At 42.9% G+C, this 13,754-nt stretch overlaps 1 long non-coding RNA gene across 1 annotated transcript in view; it reads left to right on the top strand.

Moving 5' to 3' along the window:
- Positions 1–324: 324 nt before the first annotated feature.
- LOC134416647 (uncharacterized) overlaps positions 325–13,754 on the top strand; it is a 45,375-nt gene continuing 31,945 nt past the window's right edge. The window contains exon 1 of the long non-coding RNA XR_010027307.1: positions 325–539. This is a non-coding gene — a long non-coding RNA (uncharacterized LOC134416647). The remainder of the gene's footprint in view (positions 540–13,754) is intronic.

The raw sequence follows: 13,754 nt of genomic DNA, 5'->3' as shown, positions 1-13,754 counted from the left end.
TAAAGGCAGGAGAGCAAGACAGACAGCTGCTGCGGCCTGGGCTACACATTTGCCAAGAAACTCCGGGGCTGGAAAAGCGAGGGATAATGAAAACCCTTCCCACGTGATGACCCATTAATGGCACACGGGCGTGCGCAGAGCAGCGCGGTGCGGCGCGGGATGCATTTCAGATCCTGAGCTGCTGCAGCTATTGTGTTTCAAAGCAGTAGTCATGTCAATGTGGTGCTGGCAGGCAGACAGGAGCCTTTTTGGAAGGCGCTATAATAGCTTCCTAGAAATTAAAGACAGAAGGGGCTGGCAGATCGTATACCCAGTCCTCCTAAACACTGCAGGCTGCTAGGGTCCATGCAAATATCTTGTACCACTACCAGTTAAGGCAAACATTTCAACGTTAAAGACATTATCTTGGTGTCAGCGGCAGAAGAGATCCTGGACCTGGTGCCTCCTGGGTGAGAGGGCCTTGTGCTGGTGGGGTACAAAGAACGTTTACCAATCTCAGACAATCCTGCCGGACAAACATTATGCCCCAGGCCACAGGGGTAAGTAGAAATCTGCCAAGACACAGTAAATCTGGTCTAGAAGAGAAATTCTTCATCAGCTGAAAAATCATCATGCAGGCTTGGGCTTGCAGACAAGGCACATCAGCAGTGGTGGGAGCTCCATGTGCCCATCAGTGATTATCCAGTGGAAGCTGTGTGGAGAGGGAATCAGGAGTTGAACTGTTGGAGGGGAGAGGCGGGGGGAAATCCTTCCTGATGTTACCACATGGAAAACTGCACATGGTTTGGCAGATGCGTGGGAAGTTTCTTGAAGGCCAATTAAAAAATTATATACATCAATAACCAGCTAGCTGTTGTGCAGAAACCTGTATTTTAAACCATAGAGAGTAACAAAGGCCCTGTTGCAGTCTGCTGGGTAAAATTTGATTTATTGCAGTTGGCAGACCCTAGAGAGCTAACCTGATACTGCCACACACTGAATGGGTTTGATGAGAAGATCCATAGCAGGATGGTGGGAGGGTCAGATGACATGGGCTTTGGCTTCAATGTAAGTTGAAAAGAGCAAATGTGAGAAAATATTTACAGCTGAACTCGTCAAAGCAAGCACTAAGTGGTTATACAGGAGGCAACTAGGAATGGTGCTGGTCCAAGGCTGGCATTGGCCTGTTGGGGATACTTTGTCTACGAAATTGTGTAAGAAGGCAACAGGTCAAACAGAGATTGTGGCACTGGTCTGCATATCTCCAGCACTGCTCTTTTGGTAGTATGGGCAAGCAGGGTCTAAAGAGATGATTAAAGCCATTTTACCTTCCTGCAGCCAGAAAAGCCATCTCAACTCTACAACTGTATTTTAGAGAGTGACCACGACAGGGTGCTGCCTGGTCTCAGAGGGTCTGACCCCGTGGTGTGTTGGCCCAGCCACACTCACATGGTGGAGTGTGAGGGAGAGCAGATCTGCACTTCAGATCTGCTCTCCCTCCCTTTCCCTCGCTGCAGACTTCCTCCTCGTTTGTCTTGAAGAAAACAGAACTTGGCTTCTGCACAGCCTGGAGAAGGGGCAGATTTTCACTGTGGGCCAGTGGGGAGGGAGGAGCTGGGTGGTCGGGGCACCCCGGCAGGGCTGGCGGCCTTGGGGCTGCTGTGGGCCTGCCTGGCAGGACACAGCGCGCTGCACTTCCCTCCCTTCCTCATGGCCCGGCCTGGTGCTCAGGGCTCCTGACCACAGCCGCGGCTTTTTTTCATGGGGAACAAAGCCCTTTTTATTTCTTTCTTTCTTTCTTTTTTTTTTTTTTTTTTTTTTTTTTTCCTTTGGATTTGGCTGTTGGAAAGGAGCTAGAAACTATTTGCACCAGGAAATACGGGCTGAAGAATGAGTGTGTCAGCCCGAGTCCGCTTGGCAGGGCTTCTCTGACTGCCAGAGTGAGGCGGCAGTGCGTTAGGAGCCTGCTAATTGTCACTGAAGACAAAATGAATAGCTGTGGATTAACTGAGAGCTTCTACTATTGTTTTTCTAGTAGAAAACGTCTTGCTTCTAGGAAAGAGCTGGGGATGGTGTTTCAGCTCAAGCACACATTTTTCTCGGTTAGACAATCAGCAGGTCTTCTGGGGCTATACAAAAATGTATGGAGATTTCCAGAAATGTCCTTTGCCATTGAATTCTCATCAGTACAATGCCAAATATCAGACTGGCCAGTTTGCTTTTGGAGACTGTCATAATTATATAGCCTATAATTAAAATGTTTCTTTAATGTAAAACATGAACATACTACTGAGATGGATGTTTTAGCAAAAAGAGAACTGACTTCATGTTTTGAAGGGAAAAGACTTGCTGTAATGGATTGTCTTTGGTGAGCGGGGAATTACAAAGCAACTCCTGGATGGCAGTGGCAAACACAAGTAAAACAGGGTGAAGCCCACCTGCTCCCCAAAATTTGCCTTTCAAACTTCCAGCAATTTGTTCTGGCCATGCCTTTCTCAGGTTTAAGATTTTGCATCATCTAAAGCAGAGATCACAATGTATCAGCTTTAAAACAAGGCAATCTTCCTTCACTGATAATGAAGGTCTCTGTCTGAAAGCAAAAATCCATTTTGCACAGCTAAAAATCTCTGTACTGCCAGCAGCAAAAGGTTTTAGCATCAAGGTCCTGAAATGGGGGCAGGTATCTACATTATAGGGGTTGACAAAAGAGAAGCAGTATATATTTTAAATTATTTTATGCAGGCAGCTTTCATTTCTGAATTTTTATATCATTTTATATTTGCAATACTGCAGTTTCTGCTGTGCAACTGCTTAGAGAGAGGAAATGGTTCATTCGAGTAATATGGGAACCCTTTTGGCATGGCTCAACATTTACATCTAACCTGAATGTGCAAGATTTTTTTTAAGCATTAAATCTTGCAAGAGGAAGGAAAAGAAAAGAAAAGTTTTCCTTTTCACACCACACCAGATCTAGTTGAGACTGGATACATGGAGTAAATACCAAGAGTGAAATTCTAGCCCCATTGAAGTTAATGGCAAAATTCCCATTTACTTCAGCTGGGCCAGGATTTCACCTTTTGAGTATTTCCAGCTCAACCAGAAGCAGGAAATAGTGGAAAGCTCTTGACAGAGCCTGTTCTCATGATATTTCCAGTCCAGATTTTCAGGCCTTCTTACTCTGCATTATTTTGATCACGCAGTAAAATAAGAAGGGTGTTGGGAATATGCTGTGCTAGAAATACTTCAGAAGGTAAATGTAGAAATAGAGATGAGATTGAAATTAAAAGGGGAAAAGGATGAATGAGGTGACATCATGTAGAATGTGATATAGTGAGTTTTGGGTTGACTTTATTAGCTTACTATTACATAACAGAATGGTTGTAACGTTCTGTGGAAATGACATATGAGCTGGTATACTACATTTATATAATTTTCACTGAACATAACTCCTGTACAAGGCGGAAATCAGATCTTTGTCCCAAGTCACACTGTTGTGCTGTAGCTGCACACAATGCCTTCCCAGAGCTCCTCATTTCTTCTGTTACAAAATGCCTCAGGAAGGACAAAAGCAGCAGAATACAGCGGTCTTTCATGTACAGGTAATTAAAAGGAAATACAATTGCTCTGACCTGAAGGCTTTGGGCAGGAAAGGGCCTCTCTCTGCCACCATCTGTTGGTGAACAGGGGGAAGAAAGTGTGTTGGATGTTGTCGTCTCAGAGACCTGCCCACACCCCAGCTACACAGATGCTCCCCAGAAAAAACTTTTCTCCTTTTAGCTGCGCTATCACAAAGGCAATGTGGCAACACAGAGACTGCACCTGCATGCATCCCTACTCAGAACCCCGCTGTGTGTTTGAGAGGATTGTCTTACACCAGTACAAACTGTGTCAGCCCCTCGGTGAAAGGAACAGGAAAGAGTTAAAGGAAAGACGCCCAGAGCAGTGTTCGGCTTCAGGTGTGCCTCCCCAAGGGATCCTGTGCACCCAGCAAAACTTCCTAGTGTCCCAATATGAACCCAGTCTCTCCCTGCCATGGTGTTTCACTTTGACATGCCTTGCTGCCTTTTCTCATGGTTTCCCTAAAACCAGACATCAGGAATTGCCTCCTTGTCTCAGGTTTTCATCTCTGTTCCCATAGGCCACAATCCACCCTGAGTACTATTCTCACTTTCTTCTCGAAAGGGTGGCTCCAGGATTCACGTTCCTCTTTCCCTCTCCCATCTTGCCCTCACTCTACAAACTCTAATTTCTGTGGGGAACTTGCCTTTGGGATGGAAGCATAGTCTTTATCTAATCACAGGGCTATTTGTTACAGCAGAATAGTCAGTTCAGGGGTCTTTGGATATTCTAAGTGTCCATATTGTCCTTCATGTTCCCACTAATTTTCAATAAATGTCATGTTGCAAAAATCTCCATCTGCCAGATAACTTCCTCCTAATTATCCACCAAACACAGACAAAATCAGTATGCCAGGATTATTCTCAGGCAAACTTAGGAAGCATTCCCTAGGCATGAAGATTATGTCTGCCAGAGCTCACATCAGGGTTTTGGCCTTCACTAGCCACTGAGAGTAGCTACAGTGAATCTTACTGGGTAAAGAAAAGGCATTGATAGTCATGACATTTTGTCATTTATTGAGTTACTTCTTTTTCAACACAAGGAATTGATACAATTTCTAGAATATTCAGTCTTGATTTAAAGATATGAAAAGCCAGACTCTCCCTGATCGTAGTAAATATTTTCTGAACAATAATTGTGAAAAAGCAATTGTTTTTCCAGTTTTAATTTGCCTGTCTTTCAAGCTTCCAGCAATTTGTTCTGGCCATGCCTTTCTTTGGTTCTTTAGTAAGTGGAGTGTAAGTAAACCACCAGTTTCTCCTGGTGAATGTATTACCCAGTAATCAAGTGGCTTCTCAGTCTTCTTCTTGATAACTTAAACAGATTGAATTCTTTGAGTGCTTCAGTGTGGGGTGCTTTCTTCAGTCTCTGAATCATTTTTACGGCTCTCTTCTGCACCTTCTCCAGTTTTTCAATATCCTTTTTTCTAATGTGAACATCAGCAGCCTGTATGGTGCTGGAGTATCTGATTAATAGGCTGCAGATAAATTTGTTGGTCTATTTTCTGAAGCCTGCACTGAGTTCCCTTTTACCTCGAGTAAAATCTTTGCCATTCCCTCACAGACAGGAGGCTGATCTGCACGACCTGTGGCAAGCAGGGGCAAATGTGCCCTGCCTTCAGTGTGACGCAGCCAGCTATGGGCTGTCTCAAACCCAGCCAGGTTTGAGCCAGGTCTGACTCAGTGAGCACAGAAATATGCTCTGGTTCACAAGCCTGGCTAGAGGCTGCTCCTATTAGCTTGGGCTCCGCTCCAGGCTAACCTGGTGACACAGTTTTTGGGCAGAGCATAGGGAGAGCAAGTTCCTGCCTGGCAGAAGGGTATGAGGAGGTTCTTAAGAGGTTTTCTGTCCTAATACCGAGGGCAGAGACTATAATCTGTTAAGGTATTTCGTGTAGAAGGTATTTAGAAAAAGAAAATTTAAGGAAAGCTATTTAGTGAGCCTAGAAATGTTGGGTGAATAAGCTTATTTCTCTTTAAAAGGATGCCAGGTTTATTGCTGCTGACAGCATCTGGCAAAACTCTTACAAAACTGCATAACGTGAGTGGAACTCCCTGATTTTGTTAGATTTTTTTGTTGGTAGAAGGCTTGCATAAAAGGATTTGTGACTCTCTAGGTTCAGACTACACATTCACTTATTGAACAGAGCAGGATGACATAAGTGCCTATTTCAAAGAAATCCTGCCATGCCTTTCATTGCTAGAATAGCCTTTAGTTTTTTCATATAGCTGCAGCTTCAAAAAAAAGAAAAAAAACCAAAAAGGGGGAAGAAATGATAGCAGCTATTCTTTATAAAAGGTACAACCCGTATGTGAGAGAACAATACAACCCATATGTGAGAGAACAGTTCACAGGGCTGTCAGAAAAAACATGTGAAAAAGACTGGTTCTAAACAGCACAGTTAGAGATGAACAAGGTGCCTGGAGAGCAGGTCCCTTTACCAGGGTGCTGGGGCAGCGATGGCCTTGGGTTGTTGCTGTGCCCATCCCTCTTGGGATGTCCATGGCACAGCAGCCAAGGAAGAGCCGCACCTCTAATGACAGCGGCTCCTCAGGCCTCATCTGCCCCACCTGCTGCTGCAGACACTGGGCTGAATTTGGAGATGCAGGACAGGGCCCTGAAAGGAGACAAGGAAATGAAGCAAGGCAAAAAGTGCTTTAGACTCTCACAGCAGCGCAAATAGCGGTTCTGATTATGCTGATAAGTGTCAGGAGTCCGAGGAGAGCAGACTCACTCTAGGAATAATTGAAGGAGAAAAAAAGGACATGTATAGACATGGTGGGGCAAAAGGAAGAGCAGGGAGCTTAAACATAGAAAGGTGCCCTCCAAGAGCTGGAGAGGCCTGAGGCAGCAGTGGGCTGCTGTGTTAGTGTTTCTTGCTAAAAATATTTAAGGGAGGAGCATGTCTGCCCACCCTGACAGCCTGAAGTCTGTGGCTCTGAGGAGTGAAGCTGACTTGCATCCACTGCATGCCAACTCTAGGGGTAAAAGAAGGAAGATGCTCCTTTCCTCTGACTCAAAAATATACAGTAGGCAAGAGTGTGCCTTAAAATGCAACCACAAACTGTGATAAAACCAGCCCAAAGCCAAGACCAAACTTTTTTGGACGTGGAGGCCTCTATTAACATAAGAGATGAAAACCAGAATCTCATCTGGTCAATCTATCCCCCATTAAAAGCCAGTTTCAGGAAACCCAAGCACTCCCCCTCACTGGGAGGGCTTGGACTCAACCTGCCTGGATTAGGAATGCAACTATCAGCTCATGAGATGAAGATTGATGTGCTTCTGATCCTAGATGCCGGGTTTAATATGAGGGCAATTTCTGTGGGCAAGCCAGATGCTCGGTCGACACTGAATGAGAGGGAGCTCAGGAACAGCTCTGCCTCTGCTGTGCTTTTCCACTGCAGGATCATTACAGATGGAGTTTCTCCCTCAGTGCACTCCCAGACAATCTGCTGCTTTTGTCCAGTCCTCCTTAGTTAACAATTTATTTTCCCCTCAGATATTTCCTTGTACATGCTTGTTACATCTAAACACATTCCTGAAGATTTCTACTTTCCTGGTATAGAAAAGTGTAAGAGTATTGAATGACAGTATGGGACTTAGTTCCTTAAAGTGAGCCACAAGGAAGGTCTTGGTGCAGGATGTTTGAACTCTTGCCTGTGAATGATGGTGGGGTTTTAATTTTATTTGTGACACATACAAACAAAAGCACATCTGTAGGCGAGACCTGCGGCCATTGGCAACGAGTCATTTTAGCAGCTCCCCTCATTCTTCATTCAGGTGAAGAGGGATCTGTCTCTGCTATGGCTATCACCTAATAAATGAGGTAGAGGCCTTGCACAGGGCAGCTTTTAGGTTTTTGGAATTGGTGTGCCTTGTGAAGTCTCAAAGATGCTTGTTGAGTGGGGGAATTTGGAGCAAAACTTCATGCAACTAAACAATGGTTGTTACAAACAACCTCATTTGTTTTAGATAACAGAAGTTCTCATCCAAATCTAGGTTGCTTCTCTTTTAGGGAGTTGTTTAGACTTAATCTTTTTCTGGATGGACTTTAAAAAGCCATATTGCTTAGGGAATTAGTCAATTTGTTAAGTTTTGTTGCATCATATTTCAGAAGAAGATAGATTGAGAGGCTTTTCATGCGCCTGATCTGATTTAGAAACAAAATTCAAAGACCCCATGGGAGGTAGGTAGAACATTACTCTGTCAAAAATTCATAACCTCTAGACGTATTCAAAACGGTTTTTCTTTTTTGAAAGGTTTTTATTTTAATGCTTTCTATCAAACTTTGAAAATATTCTTCTGTCTTAATACCTTTAGCCTGAATTTAGGAAGAAAACTTTTGTTCATCTCTTCGGAGAACTATCCTATTTTCTGACAACTTCTGCAGTTTGAAAACAGAAACTAAACTCTTCTATTCTAAAGGAAAGGGATTCTGCCAAATCTTCACCCCCTTTTTTTTGTATCAACAGTCTAAAGGTTTGACTTGGATAGCTCTTTTTTATTATTTTTCTGGAAGAGGCCAGATATTTTTTCCAAAAACATATGCATTGCTACTAATAGTTTGGCTTTCATGCAGCAGGATTTTTCAATAAAAATACCTGAATTATTCCAACAACTATTAAGGATATTTATTTGCCTCCAATTCTCCTTCATCTCTTGAACAAAAAGCTTTCAAGACTTTTTGAATGCAGAATGAGTTCACAGCTGGCCTCCTCCTGCTGTTTGTTTTTAAGAAATAATGCGTGAATATCGTATTATTTGTAAGATCATAATGCTCAGATTGTGGCTGGTACAGATTAGTGCCATTGCTAAAACTGGCAGCGTGCTCTTACTCAAGCTGAGCACCTCAGCGAGTCCTGCAGAGAGGCATGTGAAGTGACATGGAGCTGGGGCTTTCTAGATTTCTGCTAAGCTTTGCACGTCTTTTATTTCATCATCATCTGGGGAAACAAAATAGTTCTGTTTGGGAAGCTGTGGCATGATCGAGCTGCCTTATAATGTGACGATTGAACCTGGAGGCAAACATGGCAGCTGAAAAGAGGGTTCTGTGCATTTGTTTGGTTCTACCTTATTTTAAGATTCTTTTGTTAAAAGGAAGACTTCAAGGTCCTGATTTACAAGGATGACAGGAATATGTAATAGCAGTAATTACAGCTGGAAAAAGTAATTTATCAGCTTAGCTCCAGAAACACTTGATTTTCCTCCTCTTTCTCATCTGGTTCCCCCTTCAAACTTGATGCCTTTCCAGGACAGACCATTTTTTTGTCTTTTATTATAAATATTCTACATTCCTTTTTCTTCTTTTCAAGGACATGTGTTGTCTTAGAAGTTTGTGTCACCAGTCAAAATAATGCCATCGCTTCTGAAAATATTTTAATTTTCTGACATGTCCGGAGGTGCCACAAAGCAGTGCTGACAACTTCATCTCTTGCATTCCACCAATCTTATCAAGATATATCATCAGAAAACCACACAGGCTATATCCGGGCTCTGACAAACCTGAAACATGGCCTGCCAGCCACAGATAAGGCTTGAAATGTTGGTCAGTGAAAAGGTGATAACAGCAACAAGGATCAAATGCATGTACAACTTCACCTTTAGACAGCTGTGGTTTTTGGCTGAGTCACGACGCTGGAGAAATCTTTGCTGTGCCTTTGCCCATACCCCGACATCTGCGTGCTGCGGGTCGGACACACAGCATGGCCGCGACAAGGGCCAGAGGTGGCCCACGGTTTGGGAGAAGCCCTGAGCAAATGCAAACCTCATGCGTCACGAGGAGCGCCGAAAAGCCCCACTGAAGGCCTGGCGCTTTGTTCGAGGGATCAAAAGGATTGTGGTGCTTTGTTCTTCTAGACGTGGAGAAAAATTGCAAAATGCCACAACAGAAATAATAAATGCATCCCATTCCTTCCCCCTGAAAACCTCCTACAGGAGGTCTTGCCACCTTTTTTAGCCCTCAGAGGAAAAATGTGAAACAAAAATACAACTACTCAAAAAGATTCCACAAAACAGTAAACTGGCTCTGTACTTATTTTTGGTTAATCTTGGGATTTAAACATATCACTATTATCGTAAAAAAATGGAGTTCTTAAAAAAGAATTTATAATCATTTGCTTAATGGTGCTTTCCCCATGCCATCCGTTTCCAAACAAAGCTTAGTTTATGGCTATCATAAGAGATTATGTTCCCTTACAGTTGCAGTATTTCTTCTATAATGATTTATTTTAAAGGGCTTCACCATGATAGCTCTCCAACTTTGTTCCTTCCTGTATATCACTGTTCAGGGTCAAAAGCTGGAAAAAGGGCTGGTCCCAGAGGCCTAACATATTTCACCAGTGGAGACTCTGGCTTTTCACTTCTCCTTCTCTCCTCATCACTTTATGCTTAAAGAATAACAGATGTGGAAACATTTAGAAAAGAACTAATTGAATTTCACATAACACAATTTAGCATTGTTTGAGGAAGTACCTAAATCAACAGCACATTTTCTGAAAGGCCCAGCGTTGCCTAATTAGAACACCAAACGTGTGACTAATTGGCCACACTTACACCAAAGGCTCTGTCGCAGATGAACGGCTGCCTATTCATCTTAGCTAAACTTGGGCCAGCGGTTTGGCTGTGAGGTAACTGTGGTTGTTTTAAATGAGCTGTGCCAAACATAACGGGGAAATTCAGCTATGGTAGGAGAACAAATCCATGTAAGAGCAGAGGAGTAATCAGGACGCTTACGCTCCGGCAGCACCCGGAGGATTACCAGGAGATTATCAGCACATAAATTATTGGATTCTTTGTGCTCCGTAATTGGGAAACTTAATAGCCTGCTCTTTATCATGTCTACTCCATTGTCTTTAAAAGCTCAGCATCTAATTAAAAAGTAAACTGATATTATCAGGAAAGGCTCCACTCTGCCCAGCTCTTGCCACTGCTGGGTCTGGTTTTTGCATGCAACAGGATGCTTTCTTTTCTTCCTTCTCTTCCTTATTTCTTTCCATGCCTGGCTCTTTTTTCTTTTCTTTTCTTTTCTTTTCTTTTCTTTTCTTTTCTTTTCTTTTCTTTTCTTTTCTTTTCTTTTCTTTTCTTTTCTTTTCTTTTCTTTTCTTTTCTTTTCTTTTCTTTTCTTTTCTTTTCTTTTCTTTTCTTTTCTTTTCTTTTCTCTTCTCTTCTCTTCTCTTCTCTTCTCTTCTCTTCTCTTCTCTTCTCTTCTCTTCTCTTCTCTTCTCTTCTCTTCTCTTCTCTTCTCTTCTCTTCTCTTCTTTTCTTTTCTTTTCTTTTTCTTTTTCTTTTCTCCTAACCTCCTCCCCTCCATCCTTTCCACATTCCTTCCTTCTGTTTTTATTTTCTTGGTAGATTCTTAAAGATCTCAGCCACCTTAAAGAAATGAAGATCATAGTGCTAAACCGTTTCCTACTAAAACGTGGCACTGGTGCTGTGAGGATGCCTGGTTATGCATGTTGCTTTTTAATTGTTTCCTATAAAACAAGGTATCATCTTGAAAATAAGCACAAAAACAGTGGGATTTGGGGAATAGGATTAGATGGTTTCACCCATACCTGCTAACGCCCCCAGTTTTATGTGGGATCACTGGATGTTTTATAAACAGGTTCTGAGAAATCCAGCACCCCAAGATTATTGGGGTTTTTTCATCTTTATTTAACCATTACCACAGCCTTCTCACCTCTATACCTCCTGGTAATTCTGAAAGGTGACTCCCCTTATCCAGCACAATATCCCTGCAGCCTCCTGTCTGTGGTCCTGGTCGTGTTCTTGTGGTGCCTGCTATGGGGGCAAAGCTTCCCACACACATAATCCCCATCCTGCAAGCAGCTGAGGGCTTTTAGCCCCGTGCTGGAGAGCAGTCAGGGGAGATGCAGCCGGGACCCCCTGCCCTGCCCTGTTGCCCCAATTTACCCTCCTCGGTGAGGCCTGCCCTGGACACACAAGCTGGCTGGCTCTGCCGACCCCAAACACTGGGGGGAAAGGCAGGGCCTGAACAGAGGACTTGGTGGGGAGGTGCAGGAGGCAGCTGCATGTTTTGTTGGCCCGAAGGCCTGGAAGAGCTCTTGTGGCCTGCACAACCCCTTCTGGTCACAGTACTCATGCGCTCTACTGGTTTGAAGGAAATTTATTTCCTCGACTTGTGTATCACATAAATAAGAGAGGGGCTAGAGCTGCTGAGTTTGCAAAGCTCTTTGTTTAGCATTCCTTGAGTGATAATTTGTGGATTGCTGCTGATGGGAAAGCTGCTCTAGAAAATCTGAAGCTTCCAGAAAAAGATGGAAGAGATATTGTGCAAAATGATGGAAGTTTCAGATGAGTGCAGTAGCTCTCTTGCTCTGAAACCCTACCTGCATTTTTTAGCTGTCTGCTTTTCCTCTTGCCCCACCTCTCTCTCTCCCTCTCTCACTAAATTTTAAGGACAGGTGTTGTCCTTTCACATAAACCTGTTGTGTAAGAGAGGTGAAAAGAGCGCCAGAACATCAGTACATGTTGCAGTGGACAAGCTGCCATCCAGCTCCCTCCACGGAAGACAAGGGCAGCCTTGGCCTCCCTACCAGAGTCCAGTAAGTTCAGAGAGGAGAGAGGCAGCCTGTACCTGCCTCATACAAACAAAGCCTGTACAGAGAAAATGTTTTTACCTGAGAGGAAATGGCTGCAGATTGACACAGGAGGGAGGAGAGAGAGGGATTCTGAGTTAGGCCAAGTTCATTTCTGGGGTAAGAGTCCATTTTTTTCCCCCCTGTGTTCAGAGGAGTTATTTGGCCGGCATAACTAGTTTAAGTGTGTGTCACCTAAAGCAAAAAACAATGGAAATGAAAATTTAATAGGCCGCTAAATTAGGAAAGAAATTTAAGAAATCATCTAAACCATTGTTCTGTCCATATCTAGGTAATCAGATGTAAATATTTGCTTAAAATCCTTCTATATCAGGTCTTTACTACTACCTGCGGGTAGCAAAGGAATTTTAAAAACGTTTCACCTCAACCTTTCCTGGGAAGTAGTGAATCCTTTTATTTTTATGTCTCATCTATCATGGACATGAAAATCAGAAGCCTTCTTCCTCTTTGCAGTGGTGCTTTACATATTTGAAAATCATTAGCATGTCCTGTCTTCACAGGACTAAACAACTCCATTCATTCATCTTTCTTTAGGGGTCATGTTTTTCCTAGTCCTCTGGTCAGCCCCTTTGCTTTCTTCCCTACTCCCATGCCGTGCAGCTATGATCTTTCAGTCTGTCAGCAGTGTCAGAGACTGGAGATCCCAACCCACCCAAGGATACTCAGAGTGGGAGCCCACAGGTGCCCAATTGGTATCAAATAATGAGCCCCAAAATGACCTTTAATGATGATGAAAATTATTGGCCTTCAGAATGCTTAAGGCAGAATCTTTTGTTTAAAAAAATATGTATCTAGCCATTTTCTGTTGCTCATACTTTCAGCTGAAAGCAAAAATTTGACTCCACCTAGTAACATAATTTATTAATAAAATCAGTCTTTGATAAAATCTGTCAGATAATTAAAGGCAGGATATAAATACCTATTTGTGTTTGTGTGTATGCATATATGAGTCTGTTTGTATAGTAGCAGTACTTAAAAATAAACCCTAATCTGCTTGTTTCAGTAACAGGGACCAGTTTTTCTGTTAGTTCTCTGTGGTAATTTGCTTACCACAAATTCTTCCCAATTTATGTTGGAAGAAAGTGATGAAATGTTCAAAGCATGCACAGCAACAAGAACCAGTTGCACCAACTTTCATTTCAATTCTACATAATAAGAGCAACCTAATACCTGAAAACTGGAGGAATGCAGTTAATTTTGAGTACCTGAATTAGTAGATAACAAAAAAGTGTTAAAAGCTACAAGAAAATCTAACAGATACTTTCTTATTAAATACTCACAGGTATTAAATACATCCATGACAGTGTTCTCCTTTGATCCCCAGGGGAGTGATCCCCCACAGGAGGGGTCATTTAATGTGCTTTATGTGCATTATCCATCACTCCTGAGCTCTGCAATCACTTGAACTCATACCAGGTAGTCACAACAAAACTGCCCAAAGCAAAGCAAAGGAAAGCCACTTCCTCAGTCATATTTTGGGCATATTTTCTCTGTCTATAGCTGACAAAGGGTGGGCCATTGCTCCAAGACCTGGAC

This window comes from Melospiza melodia, chromosome 3, assembly GCF_035770615.1.
Source record: "Melospiza melodia melodia isolate bMelMel2 chromosome 3, bMelMel2.pri, whole genome shotgun sequence".
NCBI lineage: Eukaryota > Metazoa > Chordata > Aves > Passeriformes > Passerellidae > Melospiza > Melospiza melodia.
This window is presented reverse-complemented; position numbering and strand designations above follow the sequence as displayed.